This window comes from Sarcophilus harrisii, chromosome 5 (genome assembly GCF_902635505.1).
Source record: "Sarcophilus harrisii chromosome 5, mSarHar1.11, whole genome shotgun sequence".
Taxonomy (NCBI): Eukaryota; Metazoa; Chordata; class Mammalia; order Dasyuromorphia; family Dasyuridae; genus Sarcophilus; species Sarcophilus harrisii.
Genome location: NC_045430.1, coordinates 26,707,838 through 26,727,304, shown reverse-complemented (window position 1 = coordinate 26,727,304; position 19,467 = coordinate 26,707,838). Strand labels below are relative to the sequence as shown.

Here is a 19,467-nt window from a genome sequence, read left to right as displayed (position 1 = left end):
AGAGACTTTGTTCTGACCAAATCTAATTAAATTTAATCCTACAGCATTCCCTTGATGTACCAGTCTGATATATCCATACATGTCACACCTGATGCAGGTGTGACAATTCACTTTACCTCTCTGGAAAATGAAGGGGTTAAATGATTGGTTTCTAAAGTCCCTCCTAACTCCAGATCTAGGTTCAATGACCTTGAGAATGAACTGAACTTGGTATGATTGTTTTCATCCCATCTTCTGTTCTGTTTTGGGCAGTACAACTAAGGGATGGATTATGGAATGGTATGGTTATAATTTTAGATATTAGCCTTAAAGCTTAGAGATATACTTTCCCCAATCCATCCCATTTCTGGTTTATCTTCATAAAAGATAAGACTTTTAACTAAAAACAACATAGCAAAAATGTCTAATAAAGACTTGAAATCTTAGATAAGTATAGCTAGAAATAGAAGAACCAGAAGCCCTTGATGAGGTCAAAGGAATCAGTTCACACTACCTACTGTGAATTGCTTAGCACAGTACCTGGCACAAAGAAGTCACCTAATAAATGCTTGTTCCCTTCTCTTTCCTTTTTATTATGCTCAAGGTATTGGTAGAATTGGTAAATGTGATTAGGAGCCACCATCAGTGATCTTTGAAAGGTCTAGAGAGAATGGGAGAGGTGTTGGAGGAAAGCAAATGTCCTGATTTTTCTCAAAGGAAGAGAATAGAGAATGCAAACTATGGGCCAGTGAACTTGATCTTCTACTTCTAGCAAAACTCTAAAATACATGCTATTAAAGGGTTGGTTAGTGAACATTTAGAAATAGGTGATCACAAACAACTAGCACAGTTTTATCAAAAACTCATCATGCCAGACTAATGTAATTTATCTTTTTAGATAGGGTTATTAGACTGGTAATGGGCAGCTGGCTGGTACAGTGGAGAGACCATTGGGCTTGGAAGGCAGACTCATCTTCTTGAGTTCAAATCCCACTTCAGACAGTAGCTGGGTAATTCACTTAATTCTGTTTAACTCATTTTCTAATTTTTAAAATGAGAAAGAACTGACAAATCACTCCAGAATCTCTGCCAAGAAAACCTCAAATGGGGTCACAAAGAGTCATACATGACTGAAATGACTTAACAACAATGGTACATCAAGGGAATGCTGTAGGAGTAAATTTAATTAAATTTGGTCAGAACAAAGTCTCTTTCACATTATTATTGTGGGAAGGAGAGACAGACTGGACCAAAATATAGTTAAATAGATTCAGATCATAATGAGCGACCTTGCCCAAAGAGACATTAATAATCCTCTTGTTTATTTATAATTTAAAAATTACTTTAGAGCTTGCAAAGAGCTTTTATCTATCTATCTATTAATCAATCATCCAATGTTATCTCTTGAGATCAAATATAAGCTCCTTTAGGAGAAGGACTCTGTCATTTTTGCCTTTGCATCCCCAGCACCTGGTACATAGGTGCACATAAAAAGTACTTGTTAATGCACTGATTTTCATTTGGGCACACATTTGGACTAAGTGACTACATTGAGGTATCAATCTCCACCCCAACCCAAACCTTTCAAGACATGCTGATATGAGAATCTGGCCATATAAATTGGAACAAATCTGCTTATTAAAACAACAACAACAAGAGAAGGAATACATTTTTATTAAATTGTTTTGCGAGTGAATCCACTTTTGGAAAAGAAGAGCAGGTGGAAGCTAGTTTTTAGTCTCAAGTAGGTGCCATCAGAGACACAGAAGGCCCAAGGAACCTGGCCTGCTTCCCCAAAGATGTCTAGTTTAACCAGAATGAAAACAACAAACTGGAAAGCTTTGGAAGAAACAAATCTGGTTAACCTTGAGAAATTTCTCTGTCCTAGAAGTAACAACTAAGATATTTTATAATCGAAATTAGGTCTATCCTTTCCTCCTGAGATTTGTTATTTTAATCCTACTATTTATTTAAAGGATTATGTGCTATTCATCAACTCACACCAATGAGACCCCACCAGTGGTAGTTATAACCCTTCTCAGAGAACAGGTAGTGAATGGAGAGACCTTTTCATATCTTAAGCTCATGGGCAGACAAGTTCACCTCTGTAGTCATGATTTTAGAATCGGTGCTGAAAAAGATGGGTTAGTAACACTGGATAAAATGTCCCTATTTGCTATAAATAACCCCACTTCACAGAAGATCCTGCTGCTGTTCCAGAATTCACCCACTTGTCACTCATGTAGCTAAAACCCAAACTATGAATAAAGGCACTGTGGGTAATCCCAGCAAATCTGTCAGAATGAAAAGAACTTGGTCTAACTACATCGGCTTTGGAGGCAGCAAAAAAGAAACAACAAAGTTCCTTGAGGCTAGCAGAATGCCATGAAAGGACAAGATCCTTCTCAAAACTCTCTTTTTGTTGTACTCTCTTTTTGGTCTTAGGTTGTTCAGGAAAATTTGTTGTTCAGTCATTCAGTTGTATCAGGGTTTTTGTGACCCTGAGGATTAGACTATGACAATACTATCCACGGGATTTTCTTGGCAAAGATGCTGTAGTGTTTTGCCATTTCCTTTTTTGATGAAATAAGGCAAACAACCTAGGGTCTGAGGCTCTATTTGAACTCAAGTTTTCGTGACTCCAGGCCTAATATTCTCTAATCACTGGGCCATCTAACTGCTTTTTTTTTTTTTTTTTTAGCTATTCAGCCAAATGTCAGTCCTCATTAAGTGATTAAGGCGAGGTAAAAAAATGAGGCAAAGGATGGTCTCTTTTTCTTAAAAAAATTCAGTCTGGGAGGGTAAGACCTACTGGGTTTCTGGCCAAAACCAGAAATCATTGCTATTTATATTCATTTATATACTAAACGTATTAAATATATATTCATTTATATATTAGATTCAGATCATAATGAACAACCTTGCCCAAAGAGACAGTAATAATTCTGTTATTTGTAATTTAAAAATTACTTTAGAGCTTCTGTCTGTCTGTCTATCTATCTAATATTGTTTTAATGTTTTGATCCATCAGGGCCCAAACAATGACCAGATAGGGCTTGGGTTGAGAAATATTTTTGGCCAATCAATGACAGCCAGAGTGATTTGGGTTTAAGACATCGTGCTTAAGAAAGAAATCTTGTTGACCTCTAGATATCTTGCAAGATTTCAGTGATCAAAATTTATGTTCCTTTGGGTAGAGCATCAGCAGGTAGAAAAGGGAAGGGAAGGGAAGAAGAAAGGAGGGGAAAGGCAAGGGATAAGGAGTTAGGAGAAAGAAGGAGGTATGTTGCCCAAGTGGAAGTTGCCAGTTGGGTCTCCAGGAGGGCAACTTGTCCTACTCACAGGTTGTTTGTCCTTTGTTCTCAAAGAGGGTTATAATAATAGTTCTCATCAAGCACAATCTCCCCTCTCTTTCCCTCCCCTTAAAATTTCATTATTTGCTAAGTTTTGAGAATCTATAAAGTTCCTATGATTCTGTTGGTGTGTAAACAACCTATCATCTTAAAGATTATAAATTAAACTCTTAAGGATTTGCCTGAGGCTCAGAGAGATTATAAAATTTGGCTATGGTCACACAGCTAGTGTTAAAAGTGAAATGTGAAGAATAATACTACTAATGTGGTGACTGCCTCTCTTTATGCAGACTAACTTCTCATTTTATTTGGACATTTTAAATTTATTTTTTTCTCATTAATTAAAAAAACTGAGTTCTAAATTTCCTCTCTTGCTCCCACTCCTTCCCCATCCATTGAAAAGGCAATCAATATGATATCAATTAAATGTGTAATGACTTCTCATCTTAAAGAGTAGTCTAGGGCATGAAAAGGTTAAATCTCTTGCCCAGGGTCACACATCTATTAAATATATGAAGTAGGGTACAAATTCAGGTTTTCCTGACACCAAGTCCAGCACCTATCCTATCATACTTCAGCTTCCTTGTACAATTTCTTCAATCAAGCTCTTTTTGGGTAGATACATTTTCTTTCTTTATATTTTTATCCCCATTGTCTAGCACAAAGGGAAGCTAAGAAGATGGAAAAGAAAGCAGACTTGACAGTCAGAAACCTTGGATCATATTCTGTTTCTGAGGTCTCTTGGTTGCAAGACCATGAGCAAGTTATTCAACCTTCCTAATATTTGAGCATTTCTCTAATTCTCTATAGAAAAGGTGTAAAATCTGCATTGATATAGATTTACATTGTTGTGTACATATACACAAACAAACACAATACTAAGTACACGAATGAAATCATAGATCCCATTCCCCCCAAAATAAATCTACACTGCCTTGCACAAAGTAGGTAATAAATGTGGGTATGTCAAAAAGTATTTAAGGACCTACCATATTCCAGGTACTGTCCTAGGTGCTGAAGACATAAACAAAGATTTAAATAATGCCTACTTGCAAAAATTGTGAGGAAAAAATGTGCTAAAAGGGGTAAGGACTTGTTCAGGCTCACAAAATTAATCTGGCTTGAGGTAGGATGTTGACCACTGTGCTCTCAGGTTGGCCACTTATGCAAAATTTAAAAGCACTGAGCATATCTATTCACAAATACTGTTTTCTGTATATGGTATTGTTCTCTGGTCTCCATATGTCTTCTGCTTTGGCTTTCTATCAGCTAGGTAGCACAGTGGATAGAACAGCATACCTGAAGCCAAGAAAACCTGAGTTTGTATCTGACCTCAGACGCTTTCTAACTGTGTGAGCCACTGAGCAAGTCCCCATTTGCCTCAGTTTTCTCATTTGCAAATTGAGAAGGAAATGGTAAATCATTCCAGTAACTTCTCCAAGAAAACCTCAAATGGGGTCACAAAGATTGGACATAACTGAAAAACGACTGAATAATAATCCATCAAGTTGGGAATGCTCTCCTTCCTTACTGTCTGTTAGAAGCTCCAAATCCAATCAACTCAATTGCCACCCCCCTCCAAGAGGCCTTTCTTGGTCCTTTCAGTTGTCACCCATGTTTAAAAAAATGCCCCCAAACTGTCTATATTTGCCATTATAACCCTCTAATTTCCTTTGCTAATATTAGTAATAGGGATCCTCCCTACACCAATTACTTTATATTTACTTTGGAGATGTTTTGCATTTAATTATCTGTGTACATATTATTTTCCTTGTAGAAATTTAGCTCCTGGAGGACAGAGACCATTTCACTTCTGTCTTCACATCTCCAGCACCCGGCCCAGTACATGGAATGAGGGTTTAATTAATTCTTGCTCCACTGAATTCAATTGAAACCCAAATGTAGATCAAAGATCAGAAGCCTAGAGGTGGTTAAAGAATAGGTACAAATCTTCTTTCCGAACTCCCAAGTCTCGGGAAGAGATAAAGCTCAACTAAAATAAAGTAAAGCAGAAAAAACTCAAAGTAGAAAGGAGAGGGAAAAAAAAAGATTCCCAAGGAGAATAGGCAAAGAATATAGGATTTGGAATCCAAAGATTTGGTTTTTAGATCTATTTGGGTTTCAGACCTGTGTGAACTATGGCAAATCCTTTCATTGCTCTCTTTTGATTGCAGTTCCCTTTTCTATAAAACGAGAGGTTTGGAATAGACATTTCTAGGGTCCTCTCTTCCCTTACATTCTATGATACATCAGGCATTCCTAGCAAGATTGAGACCCAAGGCTTTCTTTTCCATTCTGCTGTTTCCTTTCACACCCTGCTGTCCCTTCAGCATCATTCACTACTGGGATAGAGTAAATGGCATTCATAGGCAAGACTGCCTAAGGTAACAATGCTCTTGAAATTCTACATTTTCTTATAGGGTTACACATCACTGAAACAGTCAGCAAGCTAGGACCTGCCCCTAGTTATTTTTTTTTATATCTAATCTGAAATAAGATCTGTAATCAAATAGGAAATGGAATGGGCACTGTATTTTACATTTAGGAACCTGTAAAGCATCCTTTTTTAAAAAAAAACTAATCTCAGGCTATTCTAAGGACCTCCCCCCCTCAAATTAAAACAGCAACCCAACTTTTCACATTAGTATTCTCCTGATGATGCTTCAGAGCTGAGAATCAGAGAACACTATTATCTCCCAAGAATCAAACCTGCAGGGTGGTGGAAAGATGCTTAGGTGCTATCAATAAAGACATGAGTACAAGAAAGGATAGCAGATGAAAGGCAGCCCTGGGACAGAAGAGAAAGCAACTTTGATCTTGCTAGGATGACCTGACTTTAAGTCTCACCTCTGACATGCTAGGCTATATATGATCATGGGAAAGTCTCCCTAAGCCTCAGTTTTCTCATCTGTAGAAGGGGAATAATTAACAACATCTGACACACAGAGTCATTGTGAGGTTCAATTGAGATGATTATGTATGTAAAATACTTCATGTGAATCAGGTATTAGTATTAGTAGTATTTGGGATACTAATTTGAAGCACTAAATAAATGTCAATTATTTCTCCTCTTCTTTCTTCTTCATATTTATATTGAAATAAATTGAAACAGATTGAAATGGATAAGGATCATAGATTGAGACCTGAAAGGAATTTTGAGAGTTTTATCAAGATTCTATAAGGAAATTATATACAAAACATTTTATAGTTGAGAAAACAGGCTTGGAGAGTCTGAATGGGGTGTGTGTGTGTTTCACAATTGTATATCTAAGGCAAGATTCAAACCCAGGTGTCCTGAATAAGTCACACAGGTGATCCATAGAACTAGGATTCACAGTTGCCAACCAATACTCTCTCTAATCATACTATGCTATGTTTCCAGATGAATTGTGATCTCTGTCGATGAAAAAAAGTGTCATATTGGCAAGGTCCCTAATCCACAGTACTGCAGTACACGTGCAAACTGAGTGTTTTTAGGTGTTCATAATATAATGATGTAAAGACAATCATGTCCTGTGCTAGTCATGTGAGCCTGGACAAATATCTTTCCTTCTGTGGGGCTTGACTAAAAAGAATCGGGTTAAATGAGGTGATCTCTAAAGCCCCTTTCTGCTCTGCCTGTGCTTCTGATAATGGTTTTAGACATCAGCAATAGCACAACATTATGTCAAGGGTATCGTTCAAGCTTCTGCATTTTTCGCCAACGGGGAGTTCACAAAGAGAATGTCATATTAACAGGGCATGGAGCAGCTCCCATCAGAAAAAATGTCACATCAAATCCCCACCATGCTGCATGTTCCACATGATTAAATACACACACACACACACACAAACTGGTCACTGCAGATTTCTCTGATATTCTTGGCTGAAAATAACAGGTATAATTCATTGATAGAAGGAATTCCTGGATGAAGAAACTCCTTCTACCAAGGGAGGTTAGTTTAGAATCGGGGGCACTGGCAGGTGAAGGGATTTATCCACACTCACACAGCCAGGATGTATAATGGAAGGATGTGGACAAAAGACTTCAGACTTAGAGCTGGATGGGACTTGAAAGTCCAGAACGGCCAGTCCATTCATTTAAAAGAGAAGGAAACAGGTTCGGTTCAGAGAAGAAGGAATGAGATCCCTAAAGTAACATGGCTAGTAAGTATCACGGCAATATTTGAACCTAGACTTTGCTGGTTCTCAGTGTATAGTTCAATTTTCTACACTACACAGGAGATAATGTTTGAGCTCTGTGCCTCAGAAAGTCGCTATGAAATTCAAATAAAATTCAGATAATATAATGAGGGCTGCCTTGGTGATGCTGGGTGAGTCTCATCTGTAAAATGAACTAACAGCCTCTAAGATAATTTCAAGATTTAGCTGGATGACTGTTTTGCAGATGGGAAGTGAGGGTCAGAGTTCTCAGAGGAGGGCAGGCAGAAACCTCCAAGATTAATGCATCCCCAAATACAACAGCAAGCGACCTTCGTAGAACAACTCCCTGGCTTGCTCGCCAAAGAGCTTTCCACAGCAGACTGAAAGCCATGAAGCCATGGCAAGAACGCGGCAGTAAGTTTACCCGCGTCTCAAAGGAGAGTAATGTAGTTACAGCACATCTCTGTGTTCTGCATGAAATCTATTTATTGCTGGAGATGGACTGGGGCCTCCAGGGAGAATCACAGATTCACATAATGTTCCCAAGCGTTGCATTTTGCATTGGTTATATTTCAGAGCTCAGATTTAGCTGACAGACGTGGAACGACACATGTAGCCAGACAATTCCCCGGGGAGGACACATGTACAGATGCGGAGGAACACAAGCCATCCTCGCCAGGCTTGGTTGGCATCCCACCCAGACCTGGGTTGTTCCCCCCCTCCATCCCCATCCTTCCCCTCTCAACAACCTCCTACTGCACTATTTTTTCCCCCCTTCCCCTTTGCTGGTGATAACAGAGCTCCATCCTGTGTTTTAGAATCCCACTCTGTATTCAGAAAGATTCACACCCCCAGCCTGCTCTGGATGCCTTCCAGGCAGAGAGTGGATCCCACGCAAGTCTGTGGGACTCATTCTGGGGCCTGGTTGGTGCAAAATGGAAAGCAGGGTGTCCATCACTTACTGGGGAAGTTCAGCCACAACACAATTCAATCAACATTTATCAGGCACCTCCAGTGTGGCAGCTCTGTGCTGCTGATACAAATATAAGAAATATATATTCTACTGGGGGTGGAGGTGTAGAGGGAAGGGGAAACAGACAGTAATTTCCTTTAACTCCCAACCCCATGGTTTGTTTATACCAAAATGCCAGGCCAGGAACAATAACAACAGTCCCTTCCCTCAAAGAGCTTATATTCTTTTTTTTTTATTTATTTTTTTTTATTTTGAAAAAAATTTCTTTACAAGATTATCCTTTGCACTCACTTCTGTTCCAACTTTTTCCCTCCCTCCCTCCACCCCCTCCCTCAGATGGCAAGCAGTTCTATACATGTTAAATATGTCACAGTATATCCTGGACACAATATATGTATGCAGAACCAAACAGTTCAAAGAGCTTATATTCTAATGGTGATCTCTTTCACTCAATTCAATTCAGTTCAACAAGAATTTAGTGAAATGTGAAAAATTTTCAACCTTTCTCAAGGGAGACAGACTAGAATGGGACAGGGATTCTTCCCCTGAAATCTGTGTTTAAAAACCTTTTTTTGATAACTATTTTATTAGAACTGGTTTCCTTTGTAGTTCTATGCATTTTAAGTGTTTTTTTTTTAAAAATTCTATATGTTTAAGAGCATTTTTCTAAGCTCAGATGTATTACTTTGGAACAGTGAAACAAGAATAGCAAAGTCAGAGACCCTGGGTTCAAATATGATCGCTGATATCCATTACCTGTTAGATGCCGGGCAAGACACTTAACCATGTTTGCCTCAATTTCCTTATTTGTAAAATGATCTGGCGAAAGAACTAGCAAATCATTCCACTATCTTTGCCAAGAAAATCCCAAACAAGGTCATGAAGAATCACATATGATTGAAACAAGTGAAGAATAACATAATGAGGCAGTTGAACAAGATGTCCTATGAAGGCCTTTCTAGCGAAACTACAGCTGTAAATCTAATTCCAGAATTTTTTTTCCCATTCGCATCTCCCTGTGACCTTTTTTTTGGTCTTGCAGGGGGTAGTCAACTCAATTTATTAGATTTATTTTTTCTCTATTTTGAAACTTGCCCTGAGAAGCAGCATACCACTGTAATGTGGAATCCAGAAGTCCTGGTTCAAGTCTCACTGATGATCATCATGGCTTTGTAAGCCTAAGCAAGTTATGCTCCTTTTTAGTGTTCAGGAAATCTCAAAGTCTCTAAGTTTCAGGGCAGATTCTTTTCTAGATTCTTCAAGACTCAGTTCAACATAAAGCCTTTACTCGTTCCCCGGACCCCTAACCAGCAATCCCCCAAAGCACCTAGCATTTATTTTGCACATGTCTATTTATAGTCTAATAGACTATAAGATCTGGAAGGGTGCACAATATTTTACTTTTATCTTTTTATCTGTAATATCTAGCACAGTGCCTGGTACAAAGACAAGAATCACTAATCTAGGCTCACAGACCTCAGGAGGAGTTCCTTGGGGACAAGAGTATATCCAGAGAGCTTTATATTAACAGGGTTTAACAGCACATGGTGTGTAATAGGCACCTAATAAAAGCTTATTCACAGGTTGATTGATATGCATTGGTGGAGAAGTTTCCCCTGTAGGAGCTCTTTATATGGATGGAGACACACACTGGGACAAAAATCCTTCCATATGAACTGTTCATCTAGTCTCTATCTCATCTCTCCAGTCCATCTCTTGCTGTGTCAGGTGTGACAAGGCAGACAGAAGAAACATAAAGCCTCTGCAGCCTTACCTCTGACCACTTCTGAATGATTAAAAATATACCTCTATATCTGGGAAAATGAGAACAGAGCCCCAAATGGTCAGGAGAATTCACTCTGTGGATAATTTGAGCCAGAGACTGGAGAGAGAGAGAAGTAGAAAAGAAAGGAAGGAAGGAAGATAGGGAAGGAGGAAGGGAAAGAGGGAGGAAAGGAGTAAGAAAGGAAGGAGGGAGGAAGAAAAGGAAGGGAGGAAGAAAGGAAGAAAAGAAGGAAGGGAGGAAGGAAAGAAGAAAGGGAGGAAGGAAGAGAGGGAAGGAGGGAGAGAGGAAAGAGGGAAAGAAGGAAGGAAGAGGGAGGGAATGAATGAAGGAAGGAAGGAGGGAAGAAAGGAAGGAAGGAGGCAAGGGGGAAGGGGGGAAGGAGGGAGGAAGGAAGAAAGGATATACACAAATATACACAGTGTGTTGCTTTGGCCGGCGATCAATTCTCCTGCCTCAGTCTGGTTGGACACCATATCATAGACTGGTAGAATCAGAGCTTGTAAGGATTTTAGAGGCTGATTTTTGGAGGAGGAAACTGACCCAGAGAAAGGAGATAATTCACACAGGTGGCAAGTGCCCAGAGATGGTGCTTGAAAACCCAAGCCTGGTGACTCCAAAGCTCCTGTATTTATTAGGTAAGCCCGCTAGAGCGCAAATCAGTAAGGATGGCTGGCATTTAGATGTTGCTTTTTACACCCATGCTTATTTTCGTTCTTTCAGCAACCTTAAGAGGAAGATATTATTATATCTCTTTTCTGGATGAGTTAACTGAGGCTCAGAGAAATGGTTAACTGACCCAGAGTCACACAGCACAGGGTTTTAGTCCAGGTCTTCCTGAGTCCAATTCCAGCTCTGTTGCTCTCCATTAATTGATCGGTCAAAGATTTCCACTAAAGTTTTCTTGTTCCATGGAAATGACAAAGGCTTCTTTTGCCAAACAGAGTGGGGACTCTCCATTTCTGCCTTTGTGCCCCAGGGCCTAGCACAGTGCCTGACACATAATATATTTATAAATGTTCATTGATTGACTGACAGCGCTGGAAGGTTTTGAGCATGTTACAAGGCTTCTGTAAACACGGTAACATGCTGACTATCTTTTAGCCAAGAACCAGGCTGGCTGGGTTTCAACGACGCATCTCAGGAGGTTAAACATCTGGCAAAGATGTGTTTGGCCACAGAAGCTCACAAATACAGTCTCTGGAGGAAATGCACACAAACAATGAGGAAATCTCAAGAGTTTTGTAGCACTAAAACATTGTCAAAGAGTCACAGACCTGAAAAAGGGCCAATTACATACAATCCCCTCATTTTATAGATGTGGATTCTCAGAGATGTAAAGTGATTTTCCCAAGATCTGGCAGAAGTCCTGGGACTACAAGCTCAGTCCTTTTCCCACCGTCTCTCAACAGGTTCCATCAGTGACTCCATTGGTCTGGATTTTCTCTCAACACCTCTCTGAGCTAATATGGTCCCCAATAATAACAATACAATTATATATACTTTAAGGTTTCTAAATACTTTTATTTATTTACTTTTGATCTTTACAAATCTAGGTGCAATTATTACCCCCATTTTATAGATGAGGAGACAGAGGTCAAATGACTGGACTGGAGTCACATTGCGAGTAAGTGTCTGAGGCAGGATTCAAACTCAGATCTTACTAGACTCGATGCTCTACCTAACATTTCATTTCCCTATGATACATTGATGATAAAACTATATATATTTAACCAGGAAAGCCTCTGGGTAATAGAAAATCAGTTAATCATTATTATTAGATTTATAAATCATAATTATATACAAAATATAAATGTATACTATAAATTATTCCCAATAAATGCCCTATTTCTTCTCACTTCTCCTAATAGAGTTCCCAATAGAGACTCTTCTATCTTAAATACTCCTCTTGTTCCTCCTTCTTGCTCCTTGAGAGCAGAGACTCCCTTAGCATATGTCTGTGTATCCCCAGGACTTAACAGAGAGCCCAGCACATAATAACTGCTTAATAAATACTTGTCAAATTGAACTGAACCTTGCCATTTAGCACCTTCATAATTCCTCCACGGTTGTGATGAGAGACTTCCTTACCATCCTGCTATTTGCAACTTTTCTCCTCTACCTCCCTTGTCTGAACCACTCCCTCCCCTTGATTAGATTCTCCAGTTCCTCATTTTGTCCGCTTGTGCTTTTCTATTCAATGGTTTTTTTTTTTAATGGAGCTCAGCAGACAGCATGGCAGATGTCAATAAAAGGCAAGGGAGTTGCTGGCTACCATGGTTTTAAACTTAGGGAAATGGTTCTGAATTCTACAATTTCAGAGGAAGACAGAGACAAAAAGTGACAGGAAATAGAGACAGAGAAACCAAGAGAAGAGGAGAAGGAGAGACAGACAGAAAGAGGAGAAAGAAAGTGAGAGGAGAAAGAGAGACAGAGAGAGGGGAGAGGGAGAGACAGAGAAAAAAGATAGAAAGAGAAGAAAGAGAGAAAGAGAGAAAGAGAAGAGAGACAGAAAGAGAGAAAGAGAGAGAGAGAGAAAGAGAAAAGGAGGGAGGGAGGGAGGGGGAGAGAGAGAGAGAAAGAGAGAGAGAGAGAGAGAGAGAGAGAGAGAGAGAGAGAGAGAGAGAAACACAAAGAGACACATACAGAGAGACAGAGACAGGGAAAAAACAGTGGAGACCAGAGGTGTAAAATAGGCAGCCACAACTCTCCCAAGTCTAGCTAGAACCAGCTTAAAATGCAGCTGCTATCTGATTTTAATGTGCTGATTTTATATGAGTTTGACTCCACTGGCTTAGCCATTTTGAAACTCTAACTCAGAGGAAGTCATAGAAGTGGTTGAGAGATTGGAGGTAATAGGAAAATCACCTTAGAGCAAGAGCAAAACAAGGTCAAAGGAAAGATAGGGCCTCAGACTTCGGTTTGGATCCTGGGTGGTCATTTGCTTGTTGAGTGACATTGGGCACTTTAGCTCTTTGAGCCTCAGTTTCCTTCTGTGTAAAGTGAGGGGGCTAGAGTTCACGATATCTAAGACTCATTCCAGGTCTAAAAATAAGACTTTATAGGAAACCTTCTGAGGAGAAAATGCTCCCACATGTAGACCCCATTAACTAGCACCAGAGGGCTTGAATCCTGTCTGCTGGAACACTCCCTATGTGTGACTGAACGAAAAACTGAATATAAGTGCAAATAAGCACTCTACTTCCTTTCCCTTAAATTCACGAGCCTCAGTTTCCTTACCTGTCACATGAAGAGTTTGGACCAGATGCCTCTAAGCTTCTCTCCATCTCTTAATTTATGAGCCTACCCTGTAATACAATTCCTGGCTCTGTTTCATTTCTATAGTAGAAGTTCTATTTCTTGAAGCTTCCAGATCATTCAGGGAAAAAAAGAAATCAGAGTATAAAAAAGAGCCCTGTTATGGTCTAAGCCGTCTCTGGCAGACCTGGGCTCACGCCAGCCGCATCTCAAAGCGCGAGCATTTGGGCAGCACGCTGCCAGTGGGCAACGCGACCTGAATTTTAAGAGGCTAGCACAGTCCTCCAGAGTTCATTTTTCTTTTATTGGCCAAGTTATCAGCTATCCAAGGCACCCGACAATTGATTTTCCTTGGATGATTGAGATTACGTACTCTTTCCTAATATGCTACATTGTGGTCCAGATGGTCTCAATTTGTAGAAGGCATGGTTACCGGGATTCATTATGCCCGTGTGGGCATCCAAGTGGAGAGATATATAGATATATGCAAAACACGTGTGCATCGACACACAAACATAGACATCCATGCATTTGTGGGGGGCAGCGTGGGGAAGGAACGGGGATTTATTAGGCACCTACTGTGTGCCAGGCGCTGTGCTAAGTGTTTTATAGGTATTATCTCCCTGGATCCTCACCATGTTTGATTTAGTACCCCCATTTTACAGATGAGGAAATTGAGACAGACAGAGGTGTAATGGTTTGCCCAGAGTCACCCAGTTAGCATCTGAGGCTGGATTTGAACCCAGGCCCCATACTCTGTCCACTGTCCCAGCTAGCTGCTGTGGGTTTCTGTGGAAAGAAGGCTGGCTGGATTCATACTTAGAGGAAAAGGTTTTCAATCAAAGGTTCAACCTCTTACTTGGATAACAAACTGTCATTTCTCTGAGTTCCTCATTTCCACAGAAGTAAAATGAGGAGAATGGTTGTACTAGATGTCACTATTACGGGTCAAGTCCAAATTCTGCATCTCCACCTCCTCTGTAAAATAATGGGAATATCTAGAATACATGAATTCTGAAAGGCTTGGAACCCAGAAGACCCACTTCATAAGTTCAAATCTAGCCTTAGACATTTATTAGCTAGGAAAGTCACTTTAGTCTGTTAAATGAGAGGGAAATGGCAAACCACTATAGAATCTTGACAAGAAAAGCCCAAAAAGGGTCACAGACAGTCAGGAACAAATGAAATTATTAGCTATTATTATTTTGAGGTCCCTTCTAGTGGCAGCAAAGTCAATATGCTAGGTGAAGCCATTTTGGGGTCATCATTTATTATCTATGTGAACTTGGATGAGTATTTTCTTCATCTCTTTTAACCTCAGTTTCCCTCTCTATAAAATAAGAAGACTGGAGCTAGGAAATCTTCTCCAGCACTAATTCTATGATTTTTTAATTTATTATTATATATACTATAATAATATGTAAATAAAATATTATTATATGATATAAATTTAAATTATTATATGTAATATAATAATGTAGAATAAATAGAAATGTTTATCATTATATGATATAAATATAACATTTATTATTGTATAATATAAATAGAAATTATTTATAATTATATGTAATATGATAATATATAAATAAAATATTTATTATTATATAATATAAATATAAGCCATTTATTATTACACAATATATAAGCAAAAATTTATTATTATGATATTTATTATATACAATATGATTATATAAGTAAAATATTTATTATTATATGTTATAATATAAATTATTTATTGTATATAATATAATTATATATAAATACATAAAATATTTATTATTATTATTATATGATATAAATATAAATAAGTTTGCAGAGCATGGGATTCAGTTGTTTAATCTGCTAGGACAATTCTAGTTACATCAAAGCTTTTGTTATGGATTTATGTTTTATCCATGGTTCTACTGATACTGATTCTGGGGCTCATGCTGCCTTCTAGACAATTCACTGCTACTTAGCAGAAACTCCAGGAGATGAAATTCCCATCAGTCAATTGTTGCTTGTCAGCAGGTCTGGTGAAAAAGGTCAATGTGAGAGGAAATAGAAAATATTAGCTAAAGTGAGGCTTTAAAGAAATTAACTGCGGATTTCAATTGGATTCAACTGGGCCTAGTCTTGGGGTAGGCAGTTGGAAGAACAATGGCGGTCATGTAAATGGAGATCTCATGGAGATTTCTATCTAGTTAGGGGGAAGAGGCAGAGAACATAGGACAAGGGCAGAGGAGTAAGTAAGTGCCAGAGTCCAGTGTGGTGCCTTGAAAATATTTTGAGGAGATGAAGGAGAGAGCTGGGCTACCTCTGAACTAATTATTGTGCAGAATTCCCTGTGTGAAAATCCCTTTCCCCAAGGCAGAATGGCACTCATTGGCAACTTCTAGTCTTGTGCCCAAAGGAGATCCCAAGAATACAGATTTAGTGCTGGAAGTGATCCGAGAGGCCATTTAATGCAAACTTCTCACTTTATAGATGAGGTTAACTGACAATAGATAATGGAAATGACTTGCCCATCATCCCTCAAATAATTAATCAGGTCTTCCTTGTTAAGTGTTTAATAAATTAAGTGTTTAATAAATGATCTTCTATATTGAATACAACTATCTGTAGATCTGTAGATCTACAGATACAACTATATAAGTGTTTAATAAATGATGACTGGCTGAACTCAAAAGCATGACTCTGTGGGAATTTAAATGAATTAATTAGCTTTTCAGGGTCTCCCCTTCTTTATCTATAAAAGGAGATCAGACTTTTGTTGCTATTAAGTGCTGTCTGACTCTCTGGGAATTCATTTGGGATTTTCTTGGCAAAGATGGTGCAGCAGTTTGCTATTTCCTTTTTCTGCTCATTTTTACAGATTAGGAAACTGAGGCAGACAGGGTGAAGTGACTTGCCTAGGGTCACACAGCTAGTGTTGAATTTGAATTCAGACATTCTTGACTCTAGGCCTAGTGCTCTAGGCTGCCTGAGGATCATAGTGGGAGGTCCTTGAAGTCTTACCAGTTCTGAAATTCCATGATTAAAGGAAATCTTATAGCAGGGCTATAGCAAAGTATTTTGCAAAATCTTTTGATGCTTCTGCTGATTTAAATTTTGATTCTATCTGGGATTTCAAGAGAGTGAGGAAATTCTCTAGTCATACAGATTGGCACCTGGTCTGCCACTTATTGTCTCAGAGAGCTACCTGGAGTTTTTGGAAGGCTATTGGGCCTGCCCAGGATTGTTCAGCCAATAAGTTAGAGCCTGAGGGATTCAAATGCAAGTCTTTATGACTCCAGCTTGTGTCTCTAATTAAATGGGGACTCAGAGACCATCTTGTTACACACAGCCACAAATGCCTGAACAAAAATACAGACGATATTGATCCTATTGTCCTAAGTCCAAACCATGAATCCTACCTGTAACAATTCAATAAACAAACAAAAAATTAATGGACATTTACTAAGCACCCACTATGTGTCAGGCAAACACAAAAATGAAACAATCCCTTACCTCATGGAGTGACATTCTACCAGAAGGAAACTACATATACATGTACAGGAAAATATAAAATCAATTCAACGCCATTTCTTTTGTGTGAGAGTATAATAATGGGAAAGAAATCAGGAAAGGGCTTTTGTAGAAAATACTATTTTAACTGAGTCAGTAGGATTGGAATCTAGGAGTTCCAAGAATCAAAGACGAGGAAGGAAAATATTCTGGATGTAGGGATAACTTGGGTAAAGGCAGGAGGACTAACAAGTCACTGTGTCTCACTGAAACTCAATCTTGTTATCCATAGAAGAAGGATAAAAACATCTTTATTCCTTCTTTTTCAAGATTTCTTTGGATGGGGAGGAGGTTTGAAAAGCATTTTGTAGACCTTCAAGTCCCTTTAAAAATGTCAGCTATTATTATTATTTTAACCTGTAGAGAAGACTCTAATTGGGATTTTACAGTGCTTTATCCTTGCCAATTCTGTCTGAAAGCTTTATTAAATGACTGGGATGAAAGCAGATATGGCATGGCTATTGAATATGCAGAAAACATAAAGTTGGGAGAGGCTGCTAATGTGATGAGGATGGTTTCCTTGAAGATCTCATTCAGGAGGCTGAAAAGCAGAGCCAAATCGAAGCTGGCAGAATTTAACAGGGGTAAATGTAAAGTTCTGAAATTGAGTTAAAATACATCAAATCACAGTAATTAATAAGAACAAAGATTTCAAGATGGAAGGGACCATTTAGGTCATTGAGTCCAGCCCTCTCAGAGGAGAATAAGTGAAGGTTCTCAGGGTCATACAGCAAGTAATATCTGGGGAAGCATTTTAAATCAGGCGTTCCTGCCTCCAAATCCAACACTTTACTGTGTCACCACAATTGTACAAAAAGAGGATGTGGGAAGACATAAATGGAATTTCATGCAGAAAAAACCCCTAACATTTTTCTCAGTTTTCTCATCTAAATGAGACAAAGTGACTCAAGAGTAGCATGGAGCAGCCCCCCAGAAAGAATTCTCAGTATCCAAAGTTATAATTACAGAAAAATATAGTGATTAAGTTTCAGCACAATGGAAAAGTTGTCATTTTTCAGTTGTGTCCAAATCGTTGTGAGCATATTGAGGTATCTGAAGCTGGATTTGAACTTATAAAGATGAATATTCTTGAGTTCAGGTCTGTTGCTCTATTCAGCTGCCCTTAATGGAAATACACAATGTGAATTCACAAAATGTGACCATTGCAGGGGGTTTCATTATTTGTACTAATCCTGTTCCTAACTGTATTGCTTTAGAGGCTGTAGTAATACATCCAAAAGGGTTTGGAATGAGGATGAGACAAACCTCCAACATACTTTGAATTGCTCAGATCTCTTCAAAAGGAAAAAAGAAAAGCTGATTGAAGAGTCAGTAAGATCTAAGGTTCAAGCCCTTCCTCTTCTACATATTGGCTTGGTGACTCTTTAGACAAGGGCCCCTGACAACTTCCTATGAACGCAAATTTTCAGAGAAGGTGCATTTTTGCTTTGCTAAGACAGAGTTCCTCACTAGGACCTTTCCACACTAATGAAATCACAGGTGCAATAAAATAAACAAACAAAAACCCATTCAAACAAAATCCCTAGTGTGCCAAGTTTAATTCTGTATACTACATTTTAAAACAGATATCAGCAAAATGGAACAAAAAGCCTCAATCGTGATAGGTAGTTAATAAGTAGTTCTGGGTTGGTTTACTGTTTCCACACTGTGCATTCTCTACACTAATGAAATCATAAGTCCAAAACTTACTGTTTACCCCATAAAGTTAAATAGTAAACCAATTAGAACCTATTTATTACACCTTAAGAAAAAGATTCAGGTAAAGCAGATGAATGGATAGACCATTAGAGCACTTCTTATCATAATTATAGACTTTAGGTAGGAAATATAGGGAAAAAACCCTGCATAAGAATGGTGTTAACCATAGCACCCCTCTATGAGGTCGTTGCTATATCACCCTATGGAAATACCACATCCACAAGGGCCAGGGTAATTCATTACAATTAGAGTGATCCTAGGAAGAACCAAAGGGAGAAATAATGATCAGCCACTTGGTAGAAAATTGGGTTTCGTTTGCAATCGTAACCGAGCTCGTTACAGATACACAGTACCACTCGCCCAGGGAGAAATTACTCATTTTTCACTTCATGATAATTGTCAAATTAAACTGGCTAGAATAACAACAGATGATGAAAAATGGCTGAATTATTTTTATGCAGCTGGTGGTGCCAGGGAGGTATTTGCTTATGGTGGGTGAAATTTGTTAATAAGCTAGTTTTCACACAGTGGGCAACTCCGCAGCTATTTTTCCCAATAATATCTTACCTGCTGCCAGATGGGTTCTATTCTATTTAAGCCTTCCTAAAATCCCAAGAGAGTCAACAAAGTCTTCATTTGGCGAGAGTCCTTAAATATCAAAGTCTTGGACTCATTCAGTCAACAAACATTGATCAAAAACTCCGTTTTAGGCA

At 38.7% G+C, this 19,467-nt stretch overlaps 1 protein-coding gene across 14 annotated transcripts in view; it reads right to left on the bottom strand.

Annotated features, from left to right (window-relative positions):
* Nucleotides 1–19,467, bottom strand: part of ANKS1B (ankyrin repeat and sterile alpha motif domain containing 1B) — a 1,348,113-nt gene that overhangs the window by 116,987 nt on the left and 1,211,659 nt on the right. The gene's annotated exons all lie outside the window — the stretch shown is intronic.